Source organism: Capsicum annuum, unplaced genomic scaffold (assembly GCF_002878395.1).
Source record: "Capsicum annuum cultivar UCD-10X-F1 unplaced genomic scaffold, UCD10Xv1.1 ctg81309, whole genome shotgun sequence".
Taxonomy (NCBI): Eukaryota; Viridiplantae; Streptophyta; class Magnoliopsida; order Solanales; family Solanaceae; genus Capsicum; species Capsicum annuum.
Genome location: NW_025892022.1, coordinates 112,488 through 118,938, shown reverse-complemented (window position 1 = coordinate 118,938; position 6,451 = coordinate 112,488). Strand labels below are relative to the sequence as shown.

Here is a 6,451-nt window from a genome sequence, read left to right as displayed (position 1 = left end):
TGCCTTGTATAGTGAGAGGGTTTAAGGGTTTAGGTGTGGGAAATGACCAAAACGTCTTTGGTTAAAAGCTGGAAAGTCTACACACACGGGGGTTAGAATCCCCTATACGCTTCATAGATTTTCTCATGAAGCCTCACAGCAGCACATACAGACATTCTTAGAAATAAGCAATACCTATATTCCTACGAGGTGAATACTGATTATGTCAGACTAGCTCTTTTCCCCTTTTCTTTAATTGGGGAAACGAAGAGGTTGTTGCATGCTGAACCACCATATTCTATTACTTCTTAGGAGGATCTGGCTCAGAAGTTCCTTATCCGATTCTTTCCATCTGGGAAGACCGCATATTTAAGAAGTGAGATTCTGGGTTTCACACAGAAGAAAGGAGAAAATCTCTACCAAGCTTGGGAGAGATTTAAAAGTATGCTCAGAAATTACCCTCACCATCATCAGTCTAATGATGTCCTTGTTCATACTTTCATTGAAGGGTTAGAGACAAATACCAAGATTTTCTTGGATTCAGTAGCAGGTGGGCAAGCTCTTAAGAAGACTTATGACGAATTATACACACCGCTGAATCAGATTTCACAAGGGAATCCTGAATAACATGATGATTCAAAGAGTTCTCCTAAGAAGGTTTTAGGAGTATTAGAGGTAGACCAATTCACTGCATTATCAACTCAGATCGCAGCAATGCAAAATCACATGCTTACTCAGTTGAACAACATGAAGTTGGAGGTTTTGTAGGCATCAGTTACAGCTAATGTAGTCCAATAGGTAAATTCTTGGTGTGAGGTTTATGGACGTAGTGAGCACACAACAGATGCTTATACGCCTAATCCAGATTCTATTAACTATGTGCAGAATGCAAATTGTCTGGGACAACAGAATTTTGGTAATACATATAATCCCAATTGAAGGAATCATCCTAATTTCTCATGGGGGAAGTCAGGCACAGAACACAAATCAGTATAAGGGTCTAATGCAACAAAATTAATAATAGGTTCAGAATAATCCAGTTGCCACTCAAATAAGTACTATGGAAGATACAGAGGCAAATCCAAAGCATATAAATACAGTTATAATAAAAAGTGGGTTATAGTTAAAGAATGTATTATCTGAGGAGGTTAGTCCCACAACCACTGATGATAATCCTAAAGTAAGTGAGGAGAAAGAGGCTAAGGAAAAAACTATAAGTGATGAAACTCATATAGAAAAGAAGACTCCACCTCTAACATTCCCTTAAAGACAAAAGAAGCATCAAGAGGAGGCCAGTTACAAGAAATTTTTTGATCTTCTAAAGCAGGTTCAAGTAAATCTTTCTCTGGTTGATATTCTATAAAGTGATCCTAAATATGCAAAATACGTAAAGGATATAGTGAAAAATAAGAACCGGTTGCCATAGTATGCTACAGTTACACTTACTGAGGAGTACACATCTAAGATTCAAAATAAACTGCCCATGAAGCTGAAGGATCCAGGTAGTTCCACTTTGCAGATCACTATTAGGTTGACCATCAGAGCTCGTGAATTGTATGACTTGGGGTCAAGCATAAATATTATCCCCATATCTTGGTCTCAAAAGATGGGTCTTGGGAGTCCCAAACCTACTACTATTGTTTTGCAGTTGGCAGATAGGTCCCTAGCTAGGCCAGATAGAATTATTAAAGATGTCTTGGTGCAAGTGGGATCACTAATCTTTCTGGTGGACTTTGTGATTCTTGACTTTGAAGATGATCTATTTATTCCATGTATTTTGGGACAACCCTTCAGAGCAACAGGACAATCATTAATTCATGTAGCAGCAGGGAAGATGACAATGAGAGCGCATAATAAAGTAGAGGTTTTTGATGTGTACAAGGCGTTAAAATTGCCCGCTATATATAAAGAGTTGTCTACTATATCCTTTATAGATCTTGAGCCTAATCAGAGGCTATTATTGTTAGATGATCCATTAGTGCAAGCTTTGGTGGGTCGTGATCTTTATGGAGATGTGGAGGCATTGGCGGTAATTCAAGTCATGAATTCAGTGGTCATTGAAACAACAAAATTACCTTTTGAGCCATTGAATAGGCCAATATGTCCATCTCCCAAAGTTTCATTTAATGAAACTCCAAATTAGAGCTTAAGGATCTTATTTGTCACTTGAAATATGTTTACCTTGGTGGCAATGATACCTTTCCTGTTATTTGTTTGCAGATTTATCTGATGTACAGGTAAGGAAAGCTATGGAAGTCTTAAAAAGAAGGAAGAAGGAGATCGGGTGGCAGATGTCTGACATTACAGAGATAAATCCAGCTCTTTACGTATACAAGATACACATGGAAGAAGGTTTTAAACCAAGGGTGCAACAACAATGTAGGTTGAATCCAATGATGAAAGGCATAGTGAGGAAAGAGGTCTTCAAGTGGCTCGACAATGGGATTATTTCTATAATTTTAGAAAGTAAGTAGGTAAGCCCAATACATTGCATCCCAAAGAAAGGTGGTATGATCATGGTTACAAATGAAGCAAATAAGTTAATTCCCACCTACATGGTGACTAGATGGAGAATCTGTATTGACTACTGGATACTAAATGAAGCAACAAGAAAGGACCACTATCCTTTTTCTTTCATTGATCAGATATTGGATAGGTTGGAAGGGCAGGAGTACTATTGTTTTCTTGATAGTTACTCGGGTTATAATCAGATCACCATTGTGCCCAAAGATCAAGAGAAGACTATGTTTACTTGTTCATATGGAATATATGAATTCAGAAGCATGCCTTTTGGCCTCTGCAATGTACCTGCAATATTTTAGAGATGTATGATAGGAATATTCTATGACATGGTTGAAGAATTTGTCAAGGTATTCATGGATGATTTCTCTATTTACAATAATTTTTTTGATAAATGCTTGTAGAATCTAGATCGAGTCCCAACTCGATGTGAAGAGACAAATTTGGTTCTGAACTGGGAAAAATGCCACTTTTTGGTGAAGAAAGGAATAGTACTTGGACATAAAGTGTCATGTAAAGGATTGGAAGTAGATAAAGACAAAATTAAATTGATAGAAAATCTGCAACATCCAGTAACTATCAAGGGAGTATGAAGTTTCTTGGGGCATGCAGGTTTTTACGATATTTTATTCAAGACTTTCAAAAATTACAAGCTCGATGTGTAAATTATTAGAAAAAGATGCCAAGTTTGATTTCGGGTAGAATTGTTAGGAAGCTTTTGAGAAGTTGAAGAAGAAGCTGATTGAAGAACCTATCTTGATTTCACTAGATTGGGAGATGCCATTTGAATTAATATGTAATGCTAGTGATGTGGTTGTAGGAGCTGTTCTAAGGAAGATAAATGACAAGGTCTTTAATTCTATTTATTGTGCTAGTAAAGTCTTGAATGATGCCCAAATGAACTATACAGTCACGAAAAAGAGATGTTAGCGGTGGTTTTTGCATTCAATAAATTTAGAGCATATTTGGTGGGCACCAAGGTTATTGTTCACACAGAACATGCAACCATCAAGTATATCTTCAATAAAAAGAATGCAAATCCTCACTTGATCCTATGGATTTTATTATCGAAAGAGTTTGACCTGGAGGTTCTTGATTGAAAAGGAGCAGAGAACCAAGTAGCAGACCATTTGTCATTGCTGAACTCTCATGACCATATTGTGGATTACTCTCTCTGCATTCAAGGAAAGTTTTTGGATGAAAATTTTTTAGCTCTAGATGTGTGTGAGCTTCCTTGGTATGTTGATATCCTCTCGAAGCCACCACTCAACAAAGAAAGAAACTGCTTCATGATTCTCATGCTTATATATGGGATGGCCCATATCTTTTCAAGAAAGGTCCTAATGGAATTATACACAGATGTGTTTCAAAAGTTAAATTCATACAAGTTCTTCAAAAGTGCCATTCATCCCCTTATGGTGGACATCATGGATGGGAGAGAATAGCCCGAAAAGTGTTACAGTCTGGTTTTTTTTGCCAATATTATTTTAAGATACAGTAACTTTTTGTAAAGAGTTGTGATCAATGCCAGAGGTTAGGTACAATTTCAAGGCATCACGAGATGCCCCTAAATAATATCCTTGAAGTTGAAGTATTTGATATTTGAGGGATTGATTTTATGGGACCATTCACCATCAAATGGTAAATTGTACATCTTAGCGGTAGTTGATTACATATCTAAGTGGGTAGAAACTACAGCTTGTTCAACTAATGATGTAAGAATGGTATTAAAATTTATGAAAAACATATATTTTCCCGATTTGGCACTCCCAAAGCTATAATCAGTGATGGAGGTACGTATTTCATTAACACTTAGTTTAAAAATATTTTAGCAAAATATGGTGTTAGAAATAAGGTGGCCACTGCCTATCATCCATAAACAAGTGGTGAAGTTGAGTTCTTCAACCAAGAGATAAAGCAGATACTGTAGAAGACTGTGAATAGGCAATGAAAGGATTGGGCTGAGAAACTAGATGATGCATTATGGGCATACGAGAAATCTTATAAGACGCCCATTGGTACCTCTCCATATTGGTTGGTTTATGGTAAAGCCTGTCACTTGCCTATAGAGCTGGAACATCAAGCTTATTGGGCCGTTAAAAAGTTAAATCTTGAGATGAAGGCCGTGGGAGAGAAGAGATTATTGTAACTTGTTGAACTTGATGAGTTTTGTCTCCATGCTTATGAAAATACCAAGTTGTACAAGGAGAAAACCAAGAGATAGCATGACAGGAAAATTCAGAATGGAGTGTTTGAACCCAGACAACTTTCATTGCTATTCAATTCAAGGTTAAAGTTGTTTCCAAGAAAATTGCGATCTAAATGGTTTGGACCTTTTGAGGTGGTGAAAATGATGCCTCATGGAGCAGCTAAACTTTGGAATAAAGAAAAGACTGAGAATTTTATGGTGAATGGACAACGTGTGAAGCATTGTTGGGCTGATCATGGAAATAAGCACAATGTGTCCATTACTTTTGTTGATGAGTGAGACTGAGCTAAGTCGTGCCACAACTTAAAATAAGGTGCTATATGGGGGGCAACCCACAAATGTATGTAATAGGTTGTTTAATTTTTAGTTATTAAAGATAAAGAGAATAATACAAAAAGATGAGTCGTGCCACGGCCAAAACTAAGGTGCTAAGTGGGAGGTAACCCACTTTTTCTTACAATATTTTCTTATTTTTATTTGATTTGTAGGGATGAGAAAATTGGTATCAAGGATAACATCAAGTCCAAGGAAGCAATCAGGTTTGCAAAAATTGATGTGTGTAAGTTAGGTGCAAAAATCAGGTAAAAAGGTTGAGAAACACACTAGGAATATGAACTGGGAGCCCAACACATCGCAGAGCTGGCCAAATTGACAATAGTTAAATTCCAGTGGCCCGGCGCGATACTACCGTATTGCGGTGAGTTGTTAAGTGTCAATTACCATTTTCTAGTGAACTGATTCAATCCTTTCGCATCGCATTGGGGGTTAAAATCGGACAGATTTTTTTAAGTTAACCCGATCCTACCCGGCCTAGCCTTTCCTCTTTATAAATACACCCCACTAAACCCTAAACCATCCTACTCTTTTCTTTTAAAGCACCTCCTCTAAATTCCCCACCATAAATCTCTCTTAAATTTCTTTTAAGCCTTAATTTTTCAAATCAACACATAAGGCACCATGGATCCCCAATAACTGAAAGGAAAAGCTAAGGCTGGTCCGTCTGCACTAGCTAGGAAATGAAGTAGGTAATCTAAAAATCAACTTGCTAGGGTGCCATGTGCTCCACCATTACAGTGTGCGCAAACAAGGTAGTTCGGGTTCAAGGCAGTCCAAAAAGCAGGCAAGCAGTGGTACTCTAAACATACTAAAGCCAAATACATTTCGGAGATTTTCATTGATATGACGAGTTTGCTAAGGAAATGCCCAAGCATGGTGCGACGAATTGAGTAGTTGAATATGAACCTCATCTTTCAATAACCTACTAAGTTCAATTTTCACTTAGTATGCGAGTTTTATGCTAACTGGGATCCAAGTGACCCCGATCATGAATTGAAGATTTATGGTAAAACAACCTGATTTATAGCGGTGGATATTAATGATTTGCTGGGTATACCTGAAGCGGATACGAACCAGTTGAGGCTGTTATTTTCACTTCCCCTTATGCTTACATCAAATATTTACTGTGCGGCACACGCTCATCTGCGAGGTGGACCAAGTATCAAGTAACCGACTTGTACTTATCTTTTCCCTATGCATAGATAAACAAAGAGTCCTATATATGGGGACACATTGTGTATCATTACGTTATTCAAGGAAAACATATGACAGAGGTTACACGTGATCGGGTATGTTTGATATATGCTTTAATGTGTAATGGTATTGAGATTAATGTAGGCCAGGTCATATTCTCTGCTATGAAGAAATACACTACTAGTTGGGGCGTTGCTATGGTTTTAGAAGACT

The 6,451-nt window shown here is 37.5% G+C and overlaps 1 non-coding gene across 1 annotated transcript; it reads right to left on the bottom strand.

The window, feature by feature from the left end:
- Positions 1-345: 345 nt before the first annotated feature.
- LOC124895321 lies at positions 346-452 on the bottom strand. Its single transcript, XR_007051658.1, has one exon. It is a non-coding gene; the product is annotated as a small nucleolar RNA R71 (small nucleolar RNA).
- Between the last annotated feature and the right edge of the window lie 5,999 nt (positions 453-6,451).